This window comes from Pipistrellus hanaki (genome assembly GCF_964339955.1).
Source record: "Pipistrellus hanaki genome assembly, chromosome: 8".
Taxonomy (NCBI): domain Eukaryota; kingdom Metazoa; phylum Chordata; class Mammalia; order Chiroptera; family Vespertilionidae; genus Pipistrellus; species Pipistrellus hanaki.
In genome coordinates this window covers 34,455,478-34,476,188 of record NC_140510.1, presented here as the reverse complement: position 1 = coordinate 34,476,188, position 20,711 = coordinate 34,455,478, and positions in this window count along the sequence as shown.

Below are 20,711 nucleotides of genomic sequence, written 5' to 3'. Positions count from 1 at the left end.
GAGGACCCAGCAAGAGGAAGAAGACTAGGCCATCACTGCTGCTCCACCCCCTTCAGCCATGTGACTTTAGGTGAGCCACATCCTCTTCGTCAGCTTCCTCCGCATTTAAAGGTAGGCTTTAGATCATTCTGATTACTACCCAATATTCTTACAAGGACCACGTGATGTAATATGTGAACGTTTTTGGAGGCTTGTGAAGCAATATATAACTCAATATAATAAGATCTTATTAGCTGAGTTTTTTTAAAAATCTTTCTCACATGAGCTAAACTCTGCTCATCCTTTTTCCAATTCTCAAAGCATGCCCCTAGTAATGAAAGACAAGTTTTATTAGGATGTAATATTTTTATTTTATGGGGGCATGACCATACCATTGAATTTTCCACAGCTTCACTTTTTCACCTCTTGGCCTGGATGGGTTCAATAAACCACATACCTATTTAAGGGCAAACTAATAAATTACTATCTATGACAAAGTGCAGCAGTTTAGGATTATATTACTGACTATGTGATAATTATAAGGTACTAATAATTAATAGAAAACATTTATTAAGGGCTGACTCTTCTAGGCATTTTGTTATGTGAAGAATATACTGTTTAAACCTCAGAAGGACCCTGTCACTATTTATTATTTACAGTTTTACAGGTCTCAAATTTGAACTCACATCTGATTTTAAAGCATTTAGGTTTTAGGTTTTATTTTAATTATTTTTCAAATATTTCTTAAAGTATATTTTTATTGATTTCAGAGAGAAAGGGAGAGAGAGGTAGAAACATCAACGATGACAGAGAATCACTGATTGGTTGCTTCCTGCATGCCTCACACTGGGGATTGAGCCTGCAATCTGGGCAAGTGCCCTAACCTGGAATAAAACCATGACTTCCTGGTTCATAGGTCGATATTCAACCACTGAGCCACACCAGCCAGGCTCAAAGTCTTTGTTTTTAACCACAATTCATATTTTCTTGATGTCAGAAAGTGAGCCTTTCTTTCTTTCTTTCTTTCTTTCTTTCTTTCTTTCTTTCTTTCTTTCTTTCTTTTCCTTTTCTTTCTTTCTTTTTTTTTTTTTTTCAAAGAATGATACATTTAGTAAACAATGGTGCTTGAAAGAGAACTGAGATCGTTAGGCAAATTTTGCTGAAAGTCTCAGAGTAGCACAATTAAAGTAATCAAGAACAGGTAACTAAATGAGACTGAAGTTTAAATACAATTTCATCATAAATGTAGAAGTAGCAGAAAGGCACTTTTTTAACCAGACAGATTTTTCATTAGCTAATTTCATCATAACTGCTGGAGTGAACCTCAACAGTTGGCAAGGAGTGCTGGCCCATGTGTAAGTATCTGAAATAACATTATTATTGCTGAAGTTCAAGGAATCTATGGTTTTTATCTATAGAAGTTTGCTACTGCAGGATTGGTCTCTTTGTGGCCTTTAATATGCATTTGTTAGGTATTATTAAAATACACATTCTGATTGCACTCACCTGGAGATAAGGTCTGGAGATCTGTGTTTCAGCAAGTTCCCACATGATGCTGATCCTACTGATTCTACCCACCACATCTTGAGATGCAAATATATGCCAATCCTTAAATTTTTTCAGAAAAAAACACCTATTTAATGTTTATATTAAATATATATTTATATATTTTCAAAATATGTATTTATATATTTTAAATATATATTTTTATATTAAAATATATTTATAGATTTTCAAAATCCTGTTTTTGTTAATGAAGCCATAAAATTTTAGTCTGAGAGGAATCTGAGATTTCCATAATCACTGCTTAATTATATATATGAAGCAATTAAGATCTTTGACCAGATTCCTCATCCCCTTACTAGCAAGCTGTTCGGGCAGGAAGAATTATTAATCTGGTCATTCAGAGCTCAGGACATTAACTGGGCCACTTGTTACTCTCGCACCTATGTGCCTTAAAGGCCAGCATCCTTGCAGTGCCCTCTCTCTTCCTGCCATGAGGGCTCACTCTTCCACTTCCTCCATTTGTGCAGCCAAGTGTACAAGTTAGGTGAGCCCTGCTCTACATACCCACGTGTGATCTCCCTCTGCTAGCAGGCCAGTCCTGTGCTTTGCTGTACAAAGAAGAGAAGAGAAGAGGTGAGAGCCCTTTTGCAGCTCCAGACTCTAAGAATCAGCCCTATGTTCAATCCATCCCAGGGACAAGAAAGTACTGTGAATGGAAGCGCCACAGTCTGGTTTAGACAGGCAATATTCCTTGACCTATGAGATGAGACTAAGTTTAATAGAAACTCTGATTCTAAGTCCTCTGAGAAAATGTATTATTTGTGCTAGCAAAGTGCCTGGAACATAGTAGATCCCCAGTAAAAGCAATTAGCAAGTGAACTATTGCTTCACTTTTGTAAAATTAAAATAGTGTTATATGCAATGTATTTGCAACATAAAATCTCTGTTTTTCTACTGCTGGTAAATATTGAAACTACTGCAGAAGTGGCATTGCTTTTTTTCTGAGAAGAACCTAAACATCTTACCAAACTATTCTTTTTTTTGCCTCTAGTCATTAATCTTTGCTCCTGTTCATCATGTAAACTCTTTTGTGCTTATTTAAGTAAAGCAATATGAAAATGAGGTATAAAGCCTCCCAAACACCACTAACCCAGTGATGTTTGGGAGGCTTTCCCACCACAAAGCTCCCCAACGATATGGTTCAAGAGGTATATCTGAGGGTGCAGCTCATGCTGTCTTGTGATTGAAGAAATACTACAGATCGTAGTGTGTATCTAGGATACCACCCAAGTAGGTGACAACTGGGCCTTTAAATTTACTCACAGAATGTAAAGGTAAATGTAATTGTGCGTTATAACAACCATCAAGACCTAGCTGGTTTGGCTCAGTGGATAGAGCGCCAACCCTCAGGCTAAAAGGTCCTGGTTCAATTTTAGTCAAGGTCATGTACCTTGGTTGGGGATTCCATCCCCCAGCCCTGGTGGGGCATGTGTGGGAGGTAACCAAAGGATATGAGATATGAGATGTTTTTCTCTGTCTGTCACCCTCCCTTCCACTCTCTCTAAAAATTAATGGAAAAATATCCTTGTGTGAGAATTAACACACACACACACACACACACACACACAAATCGAAAGAGGAGTATTTCATTTCAAATAGCCTATAGAATACGGAACCTTCAGAATGCCTCTGTGGAGGACTCTTTGTCCTTATTGTGCAGGTGATGACTTTCTCCAGGTTCATAACAGCCAGTCATTTTGATCCTTATGTTATATAATTTAAATTTCCAAATAGTGATTGATGTCCCTAATAATAAATATTATCTGTATTTCTACATCTTGCTTTCAAATGTCTTAGACTAAGAGAATAAAGGCCAATAAAGGGCTTTATTTTCACTCGTGTTTGGCCGAAGCATTTACTGTTTCATTATGATTTTATCATTAATGTAATATATGTAATTGTATTTTATTGTATATTGTAATATATAAAATAAAAATATTTCCATGTAAAAATCTCAACTTAACAACTTAAATCTATTCAAATCCTAGCTACATTTACCATTCTGTGCCAGTTTTGGATAGGAACTTAAGTAGTACTGATTACCTGAAGCACTAAGGGGTAGATTTATGTTGCTTGCTACTGACTTGGAAGTTTTAAAAAAGACTTCGTTTTCCTTACTAGATGTTGTGGATTGCCACAGAACAGACAAGAGTTGATTTGACCTTAAGTTAAATAATCATTGATAAATTTATGCCAAAAAGGTTTATGGGCTCACCACACTCTGTGTTACTTAAGTGAACAATTAATAGGCATGCACAAATAAGAGAATGAAAACAATGGTAATGAGCTGAGTGTACCCTATAATATCTCACAGTACTCTGACCACCTCTTATTAGAACATAGATCTAATATTTACATCTTCATTATTTACTTAAGGGCTTATGTAATCACTGGTTAATTACTTGGAAATATGTCTTCAAAATTGTTCTCTGAGAGTAGTCAACGAAAGGAAAAAAATGGCATTTGTAGGGCCAATTAATTGTCAGATCAAATTAAACAATATAGTATAATATAAATGTAATAGCAGATAAAAGAATTTATTTTTCTCATGATGAAGGGAAAATACACTTTTCTAACTCTCTTCCAAGGTCATTAATGAAACATGGGACCAGCATCAGTAATTACAATATCATGAATACTTAAATTTCCCTCACGCTGAAAAACCATGATAAGATTACAGCCAGCACACTGATTTTTGTACATGACCTTTCAACTGGAAAACTCCAACCATCTTGCCTTAGAATGATCAGTTACGTTCTTCTTTACCTGATAAAAAGAAAAATAAGAGAAATGTTTGAGATTCCAGAATTTGCAGTTTGCACAAAACCGTCTAAAGAACCTGAAGCTTGTAGGTAACACATTCATAATCCAGTAGTCAAAGCTATTATTTCTGGTATAACTCAATGCATGCTCTCTGTTTTGCATTATTCTAGGCAATTCATCTTTAACTTTAAGCTTTTTAAAATGTAGGTATAATCTATAAAAAAAGAATGTAGACGAACATTGTATGCAGCAATAGATATAGTAACTCCAGTGAAATTCAACTTTAGTTTAGAAAATTGCATAAACTCAGTTCTGCAGGATTATGTAGAATAAAACATTGTAAGTTTGTGTATAATACCACTACACTCTAATGCACAGGCCCATTCTAGCACAAATGCATATGGCCAAGTTATGTGCACTTTATGAGACAATGAAACTAAAAGTTTATCTTGAGTATCTTTGTATATACCATCTTTTTACTTAATTGTCTGTACCACCACACATTTATCACATACCAGCTTTTGAATTTATCTCATCATATGCTCTACCATAGCAACTAGTTTAAAAGCATATGGTAGGTACAAAGTACAGGAACATTAATGCCCCTTGTAATCACTTCCTCCTCCCTGTTGTATTATCTAGCACACTCCTTAGCTTGCTCCTTATCTTGGAATATAGTTCTTCTCTGGACAAGGGTGACAAGAAAAGTACTGAACAATAGAAAGTGATGGCAAGGGCACCCAACCAATTAGAACCGACAGAACCACAACCAACTCTGTGGCTGAGTCCTGCAGGCCTTATGATCGATAGATATTAACATTCTAATTGTCATTATGCAGCTGTAGTTCCAAGGGTCTCTGTAAAGGGGTTGGGACAGCTGGGCCAGACTGCACATTGAAGAGCTTGGGGCAGCTAGAAGTACCATCCAATACAGAAGTAATTCAGATTTTTATAATCCTTGTGCTAATGTGTGTATGGAGTAACAGCCCACCACAAATTTATCCATCTCTATGACTTTAATGAACACATTCCTCAGGTGACCAGCAAAAAAATGAGGTATTTAACTCATTTTCAGTAATCTGTTAGAGAGAGTAAAAATAAGACCATGTCAGTTGCTCGCACTCAGTAACTTCAAAATTTAGTGGGCTCTCTTCCCTTATAAACATAATCTTTTAAATGTTTTCCCCTTCCTGCAAGGATATTGCCACCCATTCTGGCTCCCAGCTTCAAAACTTGAGCCATTTCTGACTGTACCCTCTTTCTCATCTGCAGCAGCCTCATTGCCATCCAGTTTTATCAATTGTGCATCAGAAATAGCTCTGTCATTCATCCTCTTCTTCACTCCTCTCACCATTGTAGTCCGGGCCCTTATACCTCTGGTTTATGTCATTGTGATAGACATGATTTCACTCCCAGCTGCCAGGCTCCCACTTCCAATTCATTGTTGGATTACTTCCCTACCCAGCAGATTTGATGATTCTGCATTGAACAAAAACTTGCTTCAAATTTCTACACCTTAAATTTACCAATGGACCTTTTGAGCCTCATTTTGTATCCTCATTCACACACCCACATGTTCTCATCATTTTTTTAATCCATTTTTACATCTTGAATTAAATTAATATTAATATTTTTCCTCCACCTCTATACCTTTGCTCATGCAAGTCCCTCTATACTTTTGCTCATGCAATGCCCTCTTCCTGGAAAGCCCTCCCTGTCCCCCTCATCTTCCTTCCCTATCAAAAATCTTAGAGGTTTCCTTAAGGCTCACTTTCCTCAATCCCTGCAAACAAAATCAATCGCTGTCCTAGCAGAGTCTTTTTAGTCTGTATTTGTAGTGATCATATTATGCTTTATTTTACTATTGTTTTGGCTCATAGATCACAAGCTTTTTTATATTTGGAACTATGTCTAATGTCTAAATGTCTAACACAGTACCTTAAGAGCATGTGCTTAACAAATATATGTGGAGCTATTTGCAGTCCCCCTCATCAAGGCACAATGATTCACAGTTTAGCAATTCCAAGTTGGGGCACTACACAACCTCTCATTTGGCTCCTGTCTCTAGAGTGAATCAGTGTGTCAGTTACTACTTAGACACAAACTCCCCAGTCAGTTGAGAGAAAAATGCTATTCAAGTATTACTGACTACCTCAGAGAAACACATACATTACATAAAAGTGCTTTGTTTTATTGGCAAAATATTTACTCCAAAGAAAATTTGTAATCTATGTGATTAGACAAAAAAAAACTTAATACAAAACTAAGAAACATTACTTCTGCAATTTTCTCTCCTAGATATCCCATTTACAATTCTTTTGGCCTACACTCACCTCCTAAGTTGAACTAAAATGCTGTGTAGTTGGAGTCTGCTTCCTCAGTGGAATTGAGTTGTTTCTATCAGGTGCAGCAGCAGTTCAAGCACGTAGAGACCATAATCAATTAAAAAAAATAAGATAAAAAAATAAAAAAATAAGAATTGGTGATTAATAAAACACACACACACACACACACACACACACACACACACAAAAACGGTCCTTACAATATTGTTGACTACATTCCCTGTGCTGTATTTTACATCCCTGTGACTATGTATGGTGTCACGTGGGTACTGGAAATATCAAGGGGAACACTTTGTAAAGTATTGTCTAGCCACTACACTGTACATCTGAAACTAATATAAAATAATACTGAATGTAAACTGTAATTTAAAAAATAAATTAAATTAAATTAAAATAAAATAAAGAAAGAAGCACGTAGAATTTAATTCTGCAGCATTTATTGAGAAGATATACCGGCGAAGGCACTGTGAGGGATAAGCAAAGACAGAGGATGCCATGAAGGGAGCTGTGATTTCTTGGATGAGAATAAATCAAGGCCAGAACACATGAGAAACCCCATCCTGAAAAACTCTCTGAGAGTGTGAATGGAGGTTCACGTGGGAAGCATTGCAGGGAGCAAATTGAGATCCTCCTATTTGTTGGGGAAATTAGTGTACTCGTCCAACCTTTCTTGCGCACTCGCTATGTGCCAGATAATGATCCAGTCCCTGCCTACATGGAAACTGCTATGTATCTAATCATTTCCCAATTCTATTTCATAAAATAAATTTAGCAACTATGCATTTCTTGTGGGTATAGTATGGTGAAAATAACTCACGCAGAGTTACACCTGTGAGTCTAATCTAAAAGTATCATAGATATTCGCCACTGTCCAGAGTGTAATTTGTGACATATCCTGTCCATAAAAACAGAATCCAAAATTCTATGTATTTCACACAAAGGTAACTTGACACAATGCTCCTCCCTTCCTATTTATTTCATATGAGAGACACCTGAGTGCCCTAAATTATTTTTATCATCAATAATGCACTATTCAGCTTACAAATATCTTTCTCCACCTCAAGGAATACATTTATTTTATTTTTACATTTTGGCAACTGTTATCAACAGTTAGTGGAAATAACAAACTGTCATCATACCATACATCATTACCATGCTTGGCTTATTTAAGGATCAATGGTCCTTGATTAACAATCTCCTTCAGAATTTCCAATCCAGATGATTCATGCATAGTTGAAACACATGGTAAATATTTCACTATAAAATAATTATATCAAATTGCATTTCTTTAATTAAATCCCTTGCTGTGTTTTATTCGGATGTGTTTACAAAGCAGTTTAGTATCGAATGCTAAATAAAAAGCAAGAGTTAATTTGGGGGGTTACCGCCATAAAAATGCATTATCTTTCATATCTATCACCACATTACTTATTATCAGCCTCGCACATAGCACTTTGCCTTTGATTTACACAAACAACTGTAAATGTTTTATATATTTGTGAGGAAGTGAATGATATTAGACCATCAATCCTTGGGGACTGCAAATCAGGAAAAAAAAAAAAAAAAAAAAAAAAAAAAAAAGGGCTATTACATTTCAGAAGCTGTTAAATCAGTTGTGCCCCCTGGCTGATTTTGTCAGCTATATTTGCTGTGGGTAAAACTGTTGATGCCTGGAATACTGGAGCGGCCCTGAGAGTGCTGGAGAGTAAATAGCAGCGGAGTTGTAAACCGCACCACACACCTCACACTTAACCGCGTAAGCCCGGCTTAGGCTTGCCTCTGAATAAATCCGGCAGCTTTAAAAAGAGCAAGACAGAGAAATAAAGACAAGAGGAGGGAGAAAAGAAGGCAAAACTGGGCCCAGGCCTTCTGTTGCTGCCTCTAGCTCTAGCCCCTCAGCAGCCTGCCAACAGGACACTGTTCTGCCAGTTGTAAATTTTAATTGGCCATCTGGGGAAAGCACAAACCACTGACTAGAGATTAATCAGCAAATTAACCCAGGCATAATACACATTTCCCACAGGACCAGGAGCCGCTCTAGGCTGGGGCAGAGCAGCCTGGGATGCAGGAGAACTTGTGTAGAATGCCATTATTGCCTTACTGCGGACTGCCATGCAGGAGAACATCTTCCAGAGCCCTGAAATTCCCTCCTGCGTGACCTTGTTAGTGCCCCTGATTTGTATGGCAGTCGCAAAGAGCTTTTTTTTTTTTTTCCTTTCTGTAAAGTACTAAACACAGATGGCACAGGTACTGTGATTGCAGGGGGAAATGTTGATGAATCAGTGAAAGTGACAACTTTTCTCTAGTGGGCTATTCACTTGGTTTGCTAAAGAACCTGCAGGAAGAAACAATAGTGTGTACCTGGATTTTTACCAGCTCAGAGAATCGCATTTATTTCATCAGTTTCTTGCATGACACAGAAATGCCTTTTCACAACCTCTGCACTGTATGGGCAGATTTTTAAATAATAACCTCTCCTTCTTCAACTCTGGGTCCTAAAAATCAATGTAAGACAAACGTGCATCCATAGAGGACAGTGTGGCCTCAACCCTTTCAACAAGTCTTCCCATCAGCTCATGGCCATGATCAGAGCTCAGACAGAGAAAGAGGATAATCTTAAATGAAGGTCATATTAAGGTGATAAACATTGGACAAATAAAGTGAAAGACTGGAGGGAAATGGGGAGTGGTTTTGACATAGGATGAGCGAAAAGACTGTGTGGAGGAAATAGTTTTAATAAATTTTGGAATAATAAAAATGGAAGGGCTGTGCTTTATTATAAGCAAGGATCTTTAGAATACTATATATATATATATATATATATATATATATATATACACTCAGAGGTGGTACTATAAACCCCAGATAAAGGACACATTGAATAAACTTGCTAGAAGAGGTCTAAGGGAGATAAGAGGGTACCATGCCAGGGCATATGAGTAAAGATCTAAGATTTTCCGTCTTATTGACAGTTGCATCTGCAGCATGCTACATAATATAGTGGCATAAACTAACTGAAAGAAGACATATCTAGCTTTAATAAAAGTATAAGCTATTGTTAAATCAGATGGCTAGTATTGCCTTTTCTGACCACAGTCTGTGCTGAATGAACAGTAGACCATGGAATGAGTGTCCCTGCTCAAACCTATGATATCACCTAGTGCAGTGGTCGGCAAACTCATTAGTCAACAGAGCCAAATATCAACAGTACAACGATTGAAATTTCTTTGGGGAGCCAAATTTTTTAAACTTAAACTTCTTCTAACACCACTTCTTCAAAATAAACTTGCCTGGGCTGTGGTATTTTGTGGAATAGCCACACTCAAGGGGCCAAAGAGCCGCATGTGGCTCTCGAGCCTCAGTTTGCCGACCATTGACCTAGTGCAAAGACCTGGCCAAAACATAGATGAGCTGGTCCAAGCAGATTCTTTTACTAGAAATGTATAAATGAGAAACTGGGAGGCTCAGACTGTTGGCAATGGACTTGCAGCATAAAGGCTATGATATAAGAAAGGACAAAGTGGGAGGTGCAATGACTTGTATGTGCAAGCAGAGAAGGCCAACCTGTGAAGAGAGGAGCAGAGCAGACTCGCTGGGAGGAGTGGCAGGAGTGAGGCAGGCAGCACCCCCAGACAGAGAATCGCTTCTGTCTCCGTTCCATCCATCGTATTCGAAGCCTACATCTATCCCGCCCCCCCCCCCGGCCTCCCCCCCCCCCCCCCCCCCCCCCCCCCGGCATCTGATTGTATGTGATTTGGGTGACTTTACACAGCATTCTGATCATTGCAACCAAAAGAACCTTGACCAGAACCACCATCCATGGTAATAGCACCATCATAAACCAATGGCCTGAGAAGACAAATACAACTAGTAATCGTTGCCCGCACCCCGTCCAGTAGTGCACAGACCGTAGGAACTCTGAAGCATGCTGGTCATTTTCAGAAATACAAGTCATGGTGGATTATTTTATATAGCTCTGCTCTGACCCACCGCTAAATCACACAGACCCACTCACCTGCCTCTGGCGAAATAGATAGATTTTTTTTTTTTTCTTTCACAACCAGGTATGGATTTCTTTCTGTTTTATTACATTATTGCAAGCAATGCTGCCTGCCAAACCACATGCCCTTAAACTGAAATGGCTTCTGGCCGAGCACTGGATTATCTGTGACAGTAAATCAGTCAATGCGCACGGCCTAGAGAAAGAACCACAGCAGTTAAACAGACGTCTCTGGCTTCAGGTGGGGAAACCTTCACTCATATACCCAACTCAGCTCCTAATAAGGCCTTCCAAAAATATTTTATTTAAATAGTATTTTAAACCTCCTGGCAGTTTAGGGGAAGTTTTTATATGGGATATAAAGGCACAAAAAGAGAACAAGCAGCAGTTCTGAATTAAACAGCGAATGCAATGAATGGTAAAAGCAAAATATTGGAAATCTTTTAGCATTTGAAATATTCCAACAAAAACTTGTAAAAACCTTGACATGTCTGGCCTCTCTGCCCATTGTGTCTGACTTGAATGCTCGGGCTGCGTATACTGCCCACAGGAAATCATTCCTAACACAGCAGTTGCTAGATAGTTTAGTCAGTATTTCCAAGGTGCACTGGTGGATGGATTTCTTTATGGTTTGGGGGGGGGGGGGGTGTATGATCTAAAGGTTAGAGTAGGCTCAAATAAATTGTGTTCAATTTTTGTGGACTTCTCTGAATTATCCCAAAGCCTTTCTGTTTAGCTTCAACTCTGTTCTCCCATTTCATATTATCTCAATTATATACTTGAAAAAATTGGAAGAGATTATATTTATCCATTTATCAAGGCATTAAGGATTCTTGACAAGAAGATATTTGAAGTACGGAAGTACAGAATAGTATAATTATAATACTGGTAATATAGATTGCTTGTTACCATGCTAGTACATAGTTTTTCATCTACCATATGTCTCAATGAAATAAAGATAAAAGAGAAATATTAATATTTTGAGTTTCTATATTTCTTCTTTCTAAATATCTGAAAATAACTTGTGATCTTATTTTGTCTTTATTTCTAAAAACAAAATAGTTTCCTGAGGATGATTTCACACAATGTTGTGAAACTGGAGTCAAGGAAATTGAATATGTAATAATGAGGTAAAAAAAAAAAAAATGAAACATTAGCTGAAACTGGTTTGGCTCAGTGGATAGAGCGTCGGTCTGCAGACTGAAAGGTCCTAAGTTCGATTCTGGTCAAGGGCATGTACATTGATTGCGGGCACATCCCCAATAGAGGGTGTGCAGGAGGCAGCTGGTCAATGGTTCTTTCTCATCGATGTTTCTAGTTCTCTATCCCTCTCCCTTCCTCCCTGTAAAAAAAAATCAATAAAAATATATATTTTTAAAAAATGAAACATTAATTGACAAAAGTGCCCATTACATGGTAATGATATAGGATATATTTAGGTATTTTATTTGCTTAAAAGAGTAACCTGTAAGTTCCTTCACATCTGGAATTTACTCATTTGTTTCTGACTTCCCTCTCTCAATGTAATATTTTGAGATCTATGATCTATCATTAGTCAGAAGTTGATTGTTTTTGATTGCTGAATAACAATATAATTTACATACCATAAATTTCATCTTTTAAGGTTTCGTATAGTATATTCACAAAGTTGTGCAACTATCAATGTTATCTAATTCCAGAACATTTTTATCATTCAAAGGAGAATCCCTAAATCCTGTAAAACCCTATTTTCCTTCCTTCAACCTTGAACAAATATAAATCAATTAAATACATGAAAAAAATTGGAATTGTATTTACTTATTTGATTTAATTATTCTACACATGGATTTAATTATTCTACACATCTACACTAATAAGAGTAACATGCTAATTGACCATACCTTCATGAGGCTCACCAGACAATCAGGAGTGAGTATGCAAATTAACCCAACAAATATATAATGGGTTAATTTGTCTATGCAGGTGCCAAGTGGTCAGAGATGGGACAGGACACTTGTGTCATCACCATGGCAATGACACAGGCCTTACACACCACCCCAGCTGCTCCGGACCTCTGGAGAGTATGGGATGGTGGGAAAGGCAGCTCCAGCCAGATTAAAGGTGGTCCCAGCAGCCAGGGGAAGGAAGGCCCATTCTTGCATGAATCTTCGTGTTTCGGGCCTCCAGTTTCATATAAATGCAATCATACAAATTGTGATTTTTTTTTTTAGTCTGGCTTCTTTCACTTACCATAAGACCTTCAGGGTTTATCCATGTTGTAACATGGATCAGCATATCATTTCTTTTTGAAGCTGAAAAATACTGAAAAATATTTTATTGTATGATGTACCACATTTTTCTTTTCCATTCAAAGTATAAACATTTAGCCTGTTTCCATTTGTTTGCCATTATGAATAATGCTGTTATAAATTTTGTGTTTACATGGACATAAATTTTTACTTGGCCATGCACTCAATTATCTGGGTTTTATATCTCGGAGTGGAATTGCTGATCATATAGTAACTGTACATTAACCTTTGAGGAACTGCCAAACTTTTTCAAAACAGTTCATCATTCTACATTTCTATCAACAATGTTGATTGTTTCAATTTCTCTACATCCTTGTCAATACTTGTTATTGTCTGTCTTTTTTACTATAGCCGTCCAAGTAAGTATAAAATGGTATCTCATTAAAGTATTGATTTTCATTTCCCAATGACAAATAATGCTGACTTTTTTTTCTTTTCTTTTTTTTTTCTTTTTTTTTTTTTTTTGTATATGACTATTGGCCATGTCTCTTTTGTCTTGTATTCTTCCATTACTGTTCTCTTTTTTTGTTAAGTATATTCTTTTAAGTCACTTGTTGTTTATTTTATTAAATTTTAAATTTTATTTTCTTGGTGGTGTCCCTGAAGATTACAATTACCATCTTTATTTATAACAATATAGTTTGGATTATTACTAACTTAATTTCAATAGTATACAAAACCTTTTCATTTATATAGGTTCAACCTTCTTTTTTTTGCTGTTATTGTTATAGAAATTACATATTTATATTTTTGTGTCAATCAATGCCTATTTAAATATTGCTTTACCCAGTTTTCATATAAAGCAAATAGAAAAAAAAATTTATGAACATGATTTCTAACTATTTGGAGATTTTTTAGATATTTTTTTGTTACTGATTTCTGATTTCATCCATTTTGGTCACAGTACACATTCTGAGGAACTCAATGTCTTAAAATTTATTGAGACATATTTAATGGTACAAAATGTGACCTATTTTGTTAAGCATCTGATGCATACTTGAAATGAATGAATATTCTGCAATTATTTTGTGTTTTATTAGTGTCCTATAAATGTCAATTAATTCAAGTTTGTTTAAATTTTTTTCTATTCTTCCTGATTTTGTTGTGTCTATGAGGAGAATGATATGTTAAAATGCCTATGGGTTTGTATGTTTCTCCTGTATGTTTCACTGACTTTTGCATTCTAAAGATGAAATGATTATTCCCAGTTTGCAGCAGAGAATGTTGTGATATATAATAGAAGTCCAGTGCTTTTCAATTTAGCCAAGTCTGCCTCAATGTATCAAAGGAATCTAAACTACCAACTTCAATGTTGAAACTGAATCTGGGATTATTAATAAAAACAATAGCTCTCTTTGTTCTCCTTAGTATTTTGGGATGGATGCAGTCGAATTGATACTCATCATCCCCATGAGAGAACACTAAACGTTTATATGGAAGGGTAATCTTGGCCATTTATTCTGCCATGCAACAAAACATAATTCTAAATTAATGAATTTAGACTAAAATAACATACTAAATATCCTTCAGCCTTGTTACTACCGTTGATCACCTAGTGGGTGATTTGACCTCATGTGAACACTGCATTTTCTTATTGCCTCTGTCTTCATTATCACTGACTGTCTGAGACCCCCTGCCCAGGACTATGAAGAAAATGAGGACTACTAAACACATGACTCAAAATTTCTAAAGCTTATCTTCCAAACCAAAGCTCCCCACCTTCATTGAATGAGAGTCATTGAGAATATAGAATTCCGGGAAATAATTGTCGTCTTCTTCTTCTTCTTCTTCTTCTTCTTCTTCTTCTTCATATTCTTCTTCTTATTATTATTATTATTATTATTATTCTTTCTTTAGACCTCACCCAAGGTTATTTTTCCATTGATTTTTAGAAAGAATGGAAGAGAGAGGGAAAGACAGAGAGAAACATCAATGTGAGGGAAACTCATTGATTAGTTGCCTCCTGCAAGCACCCTGACTAGAGCCCAGGCCAGGGAAGAGCCTACAACTGAGGTATGTGCTCTTTACCAGAATGGACCTGGCTGGGACCCTTCAGTCTGCAGGCCAACATTCTATCCACTGAGCCAAACCAGATAGGGCCTTAATCAAGTTGAATGTTCTGCCACATGACTTCATTGATGGCTCCTTGAATATCTCTTTCTTAACTGGTGCTATCCTCATTGACTTCTTACCTTTCTGTCCACCTTCACAGGCAAATCATCCCCTGTCCCTAGGCTTTGCCTTTTAGTCCTCATCTTTTCTTTAATGCAGATATCTTCAGTGTTGCCATTCTTAATCTTCAACTAGATCAGGATATTTCTGTGGAAATAGAAACTACATCAGTTACTATTTTAATAGAAAAAATTGAAGCAGAATTGTTAACTGGCTATTAGAAAATTAAAAAGGCAAAAGGGGGACTTGAAGAAAAGTCTGTGGAACTGGGACGCAGATCTCTTATGAAAGAGCACTTCTCAGCTAGTGCTGGTGTTCAAGAGCTTTAAGGAGAAATCCCACTGAACTCCTTCTTCTGAGGTTAAATCTTGGTCTGGCTGATGCTGAGTTTTCTGAGAGGAATGTAATGAGGCTGATTTTAATAGCATGGGAAAATTACAAACTACAATTAATTGCTACTTCTGGAATCAATTGTCACAGCCAGAGTGGAGAGCTATCACCTGACTGGAATTGGAAGAAAACAGGAAGTTCTCCAGCTCTCCAGATGTTGTCTAGTGCCTCTTTTTGGCAAGGTATAAACGGGACCGACTGGCAAAGTATAAAGGAATTCAATTTCAGCATAAAAATACTGAGTGTAGGAGTATGGGTTTGAAGCTAAAAGAGAGTAGTATACTAGTAATAATCACTGTAGCCCAGACTTTAGCTACCGAACATCTTTATACACTCTTCTACAAAAACTTGATTTCAATTTAATGATAAACCACTTTACTTTTTTATTTAAAAAGGGTATTTATTTATATGTCAGAAGATACTCTCAACCATTTTCAAAAAAAGTAAATGGCAGATACCAAAAATTGCTGTATTGCCCTGGCCAGCATGGCTCAGTTGGTGTCATCCCCTATACGAAAAGGTCACTGGTTTGATTCCAGGTCAGGGCATATTCCTGGGTTGTGGGCTTGATCCCCAGTAGGGGGTGTTCAGGAGGCAGCTGATTGATGTTTCTCTTTTTCACTCTCTCTTCCTGTCTCTAAAATAAATAAAAACAAATGTTTTTAAAATCACTATTCCTTTTTTAAAGATAGCTATGGCAACCACTCTTATCTCTAAACCCATGGTCAAACAATTATCATCCTATTATATAAAAACCCTGGGTCCAAAACTACTGAGAGGTTCGACCAACCGGAAGTAAGTCTTGCAGTCAGCGCTGGGTCGCTACAGCAACCCAAGCTGCAGGCACAGTGACCTAGCACTGACTGCTGTGGGGGTTCCAAATCAGGCCCAGAGAAAAGCAGGGTCTGATCTATTGATCAGCATTTGCCGCTCTCTTTAGCTCTGGGCCTGGTCAGCAGCCCTGTCTCCATTTCTTTTCAGGCCTCCACCAAGGCTGCTGATCAGCCCCACCTTTCTGATCAGGCCCCATTGATAGGCCCACAGGTGCTGACGGGCCAATGAGAACTAAATCTGGGTCAACTGTGAGGAGCCAATGGCTGCTTAGGAGGCAGAGCTTTTGATTATGACTGGAATAGAAACCGACCAATCAGAACCAAATTGGCCAGCAGAGGCGGGAAGTTGGGAGATCAGGCCAGCAAGGGAGGGCAGTTAGGGGTGATCAGGACAACAGGGAAGGGCAGTTGCGGGCAAGATCAGACCAGCAGAAGAGGACAGTTGGGGCAATCAGGCCAGCAGGGGAGAGTAGTTGGGGACAAGATCAGGCAAGCAAGGGAGGGCAGTTGGAGGCAACCGGGACAGCAGGATAGCAGTTATGTATTAATAAGGCTGGCAGGCAAAAGTGGTTAGGGGCAATCAGGCAGGCAGGCTGGCAAGCAAATATATCCTATCTAATAAAAGGGTAATATGCAAATTAACTGACATTCCATGACAAATATGATGGCACCCATAGCCACAAAGATGGCTATGGGTGCCATCATATTTATATATATATTTGGAAGACAAGATTATAATAGGCTACATAAAGAAAGAGAAGGAATTTTGATAGGCCCTAATACTCAAATCACTGCTATAAGTAGCAAACAATTATATCCAACATTAATCCTTTGCCAAAGGAATGTTTTATTCTCATTGACTTAATTTTAACATCTGAAGAGAAGTATGACTACCTGAAACTAATGTAATGTATGTTGATTGTACTTTAATAAAACAAAGAGAAGTGTGGTTTACATTTTTGTCTTACTCTTGAGAATGTCATTTAGGACATTATTAAATAATAATAAATCAAAATAAACCACAAAGTGATTGTCCAGTTAAACATCTTTAATGAACTAATAATATTCCAAAGTAAAGAATGGTTCAGGAGGATTTTCTTTGAGCAATAGGAACAGAGAGAGAAACCAATATTGCCTATCTGTCAGAATGAAGCAACTTTATAGTTTTAAAATATATTTTTATTTGATTTTAGAGAGGAAGGGAGAGGGAGAGAGAGAGAGAGAGAAAGAAACATCAATGATGAGACAGAATCATCCATTGGGCTCCAACTCTGTACACCTGCTACTGCGGATCGAGCCCACAACCAGGGCATATGTCCTAATCAGGAAATCAAACCATGACCTCTTGGTTTCTAGGTCAAAAATCAACTGCTGAGCCACACCCCGCTGGCAGAATGAAGCAACTTTATATTCTGATTCACTAACTCAATCTATGATTAAGTATATGTTAACTTTTATAAATAAAAGGACTTCATAATTGAGAAATATTAAAAAGGGTTAAATATCTTGCTCCACTTTATATTTTAAAATAAAATACTCCTTTAAATAAGATTTGCTTTTTTTAAAAAAAAAACATTGACACCAAACATCTGCTTCTTCAGCTGATCTGCAGCTGAGTAAAGCGGGGGATAAAAACACCAACTTTGCACAAAAATACAATTAAAATATGTATTTTTAAAAAGCCTCAATCTCTCTTAAAAATTTCATGTATGCACTGAAAAAAATAAGTGAAAATACCCCAAGTCATAAGAAGTGAAGAAAAGGACAAATTTAAAAAATGAAGTGCCAACAAGAGCAGTATGGTTAATTTTAATGAATGGAGTAGAATAAAATTTCAAATCAGAAACTAAAATAGCCCTGGTCATTGTGGCTCAGATGGTTGAGGATCTCTTTGTGGGAGGCAACAGGGCTGATCAGGGGAAGGCACAAGCCCCATCACCCCACTGCTGTAGCCACTGCCAGGCAGCAGAGCCACCAAGGTGTTTTCATCAACACAGACTCCAGTCCCTTCACTAAGAAAAAATGGCAACTTTCTTTAGGCATTTTCTAGATGTATCTTTCATAGTATATTCCTTCCTTCCTTCCTTCCTTCCTTCCTTCCTTCCTTCCTTCCTTCCTTCCTCCCTCCCTCCCTCCCTCCCTCCCTCCCTCCCTCCCTCCCTCCCTCCCTCCCTCCTTTCTTTCTTTCTTTCTTTCTTTCTTTCTTTCTTTCTCTCTCTCTCTCTCTCTCTCTCTCTCTCTCTCTCTCTCTCTCTCTCTCTTTCTTTCTTTCTTTCTTTCTTTCCTCACCTGAGGATGTTTCCATTGACTTTTAGAGAATGTGAAAGAGAAAGGGAAAGATAGAGAGAAACATCAAAGTGAAAGGAACACTTTGATTGGTTGCCTCCTGCATGAGCCCTGATCTGGACCTTGGCCAGGGAGGAGCCTGCAACCTAGGTACCTGCCCTTGATCAGAATCAAACCCAGACCCTGCTGTCTGCAGGCCAAGGCATTATCCACTGAGTCAAACTGGCTAGGGCAGGATATGACATTTCTTAGCCCTCCAGCAGTGGACTTTGTTTTTGTTTTTTTTTCTCCAAAAGTGTGGTGGAAAAACCCTAAATCACCTTTTTGGATTCTTATTACCCAAGTTACTAAGAATATTATCAGTTGCATACAGGAAGTTTACCAAATGTGCAGTCAGAAAAGGTGTTTCCTCTATAGTTCACACCAATAAGGGCTGGGCCCTGCCCAGGCCTAAAGCCTCTTGGTGGACCTTGGGCAGGGACCCTTACCACCCTGTGATAAATTGCAGGCTCTGCTCCTGCCCAAAAGCCTTGGGCAGGGCACTCCCCAGCTCCCTGTGATCACAGACTCCACCCCTGTCCAGGCCTGCCCAGACCAAAAGCCTCTGGCCAAGTCTTTTGGCCTTGGGCAGGGGACCCCCAGCTCTCTGCGACCACAGGCTCCACTCCTGCCCCCTCGTTCTGGTTGCAGGCTTGGCCCTACCCAAGAGCCTCCTGGCTCAGGACCTTCCCAGGCTGCTCTGGGCCCATGTGGCCTTACCTCGTAGTGACCTGGGTGCCAGGATGTTCCCAGGACACAGGTGCTGGGCGGGTATATATGCAAATTAATCACCACCTTTTTTTGGTTAATTTGCATGCTTACTCTGATTGGCTATGGGTGTAGTGGAGGTACGGTCAATTTACATGTTTGTCTATTATTTGGTAAGATATAATTTTATGTAACTGTGCTTTAAAAAAAACAGTGAAGGAAACAAAAAAGTTCTAATAGATTTTATCAGGTAATGTGATAAGATGAAAAGACAGCTTGCATATTAAAGAGACTTCAGGGAAGTGTTGAGGATGAGAATAAAAATTTAAAAAAATAGTCCAGCCCTAGACAGATTGGTTCAGTGGATAGAGCATTGGTCTGCGGACTGAAGGGTCCCAGGTTCAACTCTAGTCAAGGGCACGTACCTCGGTTACAAGCTTCTCCCTGGTCTGGGCCCTGGCCAGGGTGTGTGCAGGAGGAACCAATTAATGTGTTTCTCTCACGTGGATGTGGATATTTCTCTCTGTCTTTCCCTCTCTCTTCCATTCTTTCTAATCAATCTTCCACTGTCTCTAAAAATCAATGGAAAAATATACTCAGGTGAGGATTAAAAAAAATAAAATAAAGTCCAATGGAGGGGGTCAAATGGGAAATGACACAGGAACTGTGTCAAACAAAGCAAAGAATTGAATGGGTGCCCAACTTGCGTGGCTCAGTGGTTGAGTGTTGATTTATGAACCATGAGGTCAGAGTTCAATTCCCAATCAGGGCATATGCCTGGATTTCAAGCTTAATCCCCAATGTGGGGCATTTAGGAAGCAGCCTATCAATGATTCTCTCTCATCATTGATGTTTCTATCTTCCTCTCTCCTTCTCCCTTCCTCTCTGAAATCAATAAAAAAAAATTTTTTTTAAAGAATAATGGAATGGCATCACCAACAATGAGCTATACATTCATGACAGCAAGCACTAGTGATATTAATATATGCTTAGGAGACATATTTGTTGAGATAGATATCAATCCTGATTGTTGGCCATGACAACACATGTGAATCTAGGTTGCTTTGCTGTCATGATATAGTGGTTAGAAATATGTACCAGACTCTTCAGATTCAAATTCCAGTGTAGCCACATATTGTCTGTGTGACATAGATGTCACCTACTTTCCCTTTGACTTCATATATTCACCTGTAAAATGAAAATAATATTATTGTCTGTTTCTGAAGGTTTTAATGTGGATTCAATAAATAATATACCACTATATGTCAAGTGCTCAAAAGAGTGGCATATATATGTATGTGTGTATTATCAAATCTTTAGAGATAAGACAGTAATATTTATG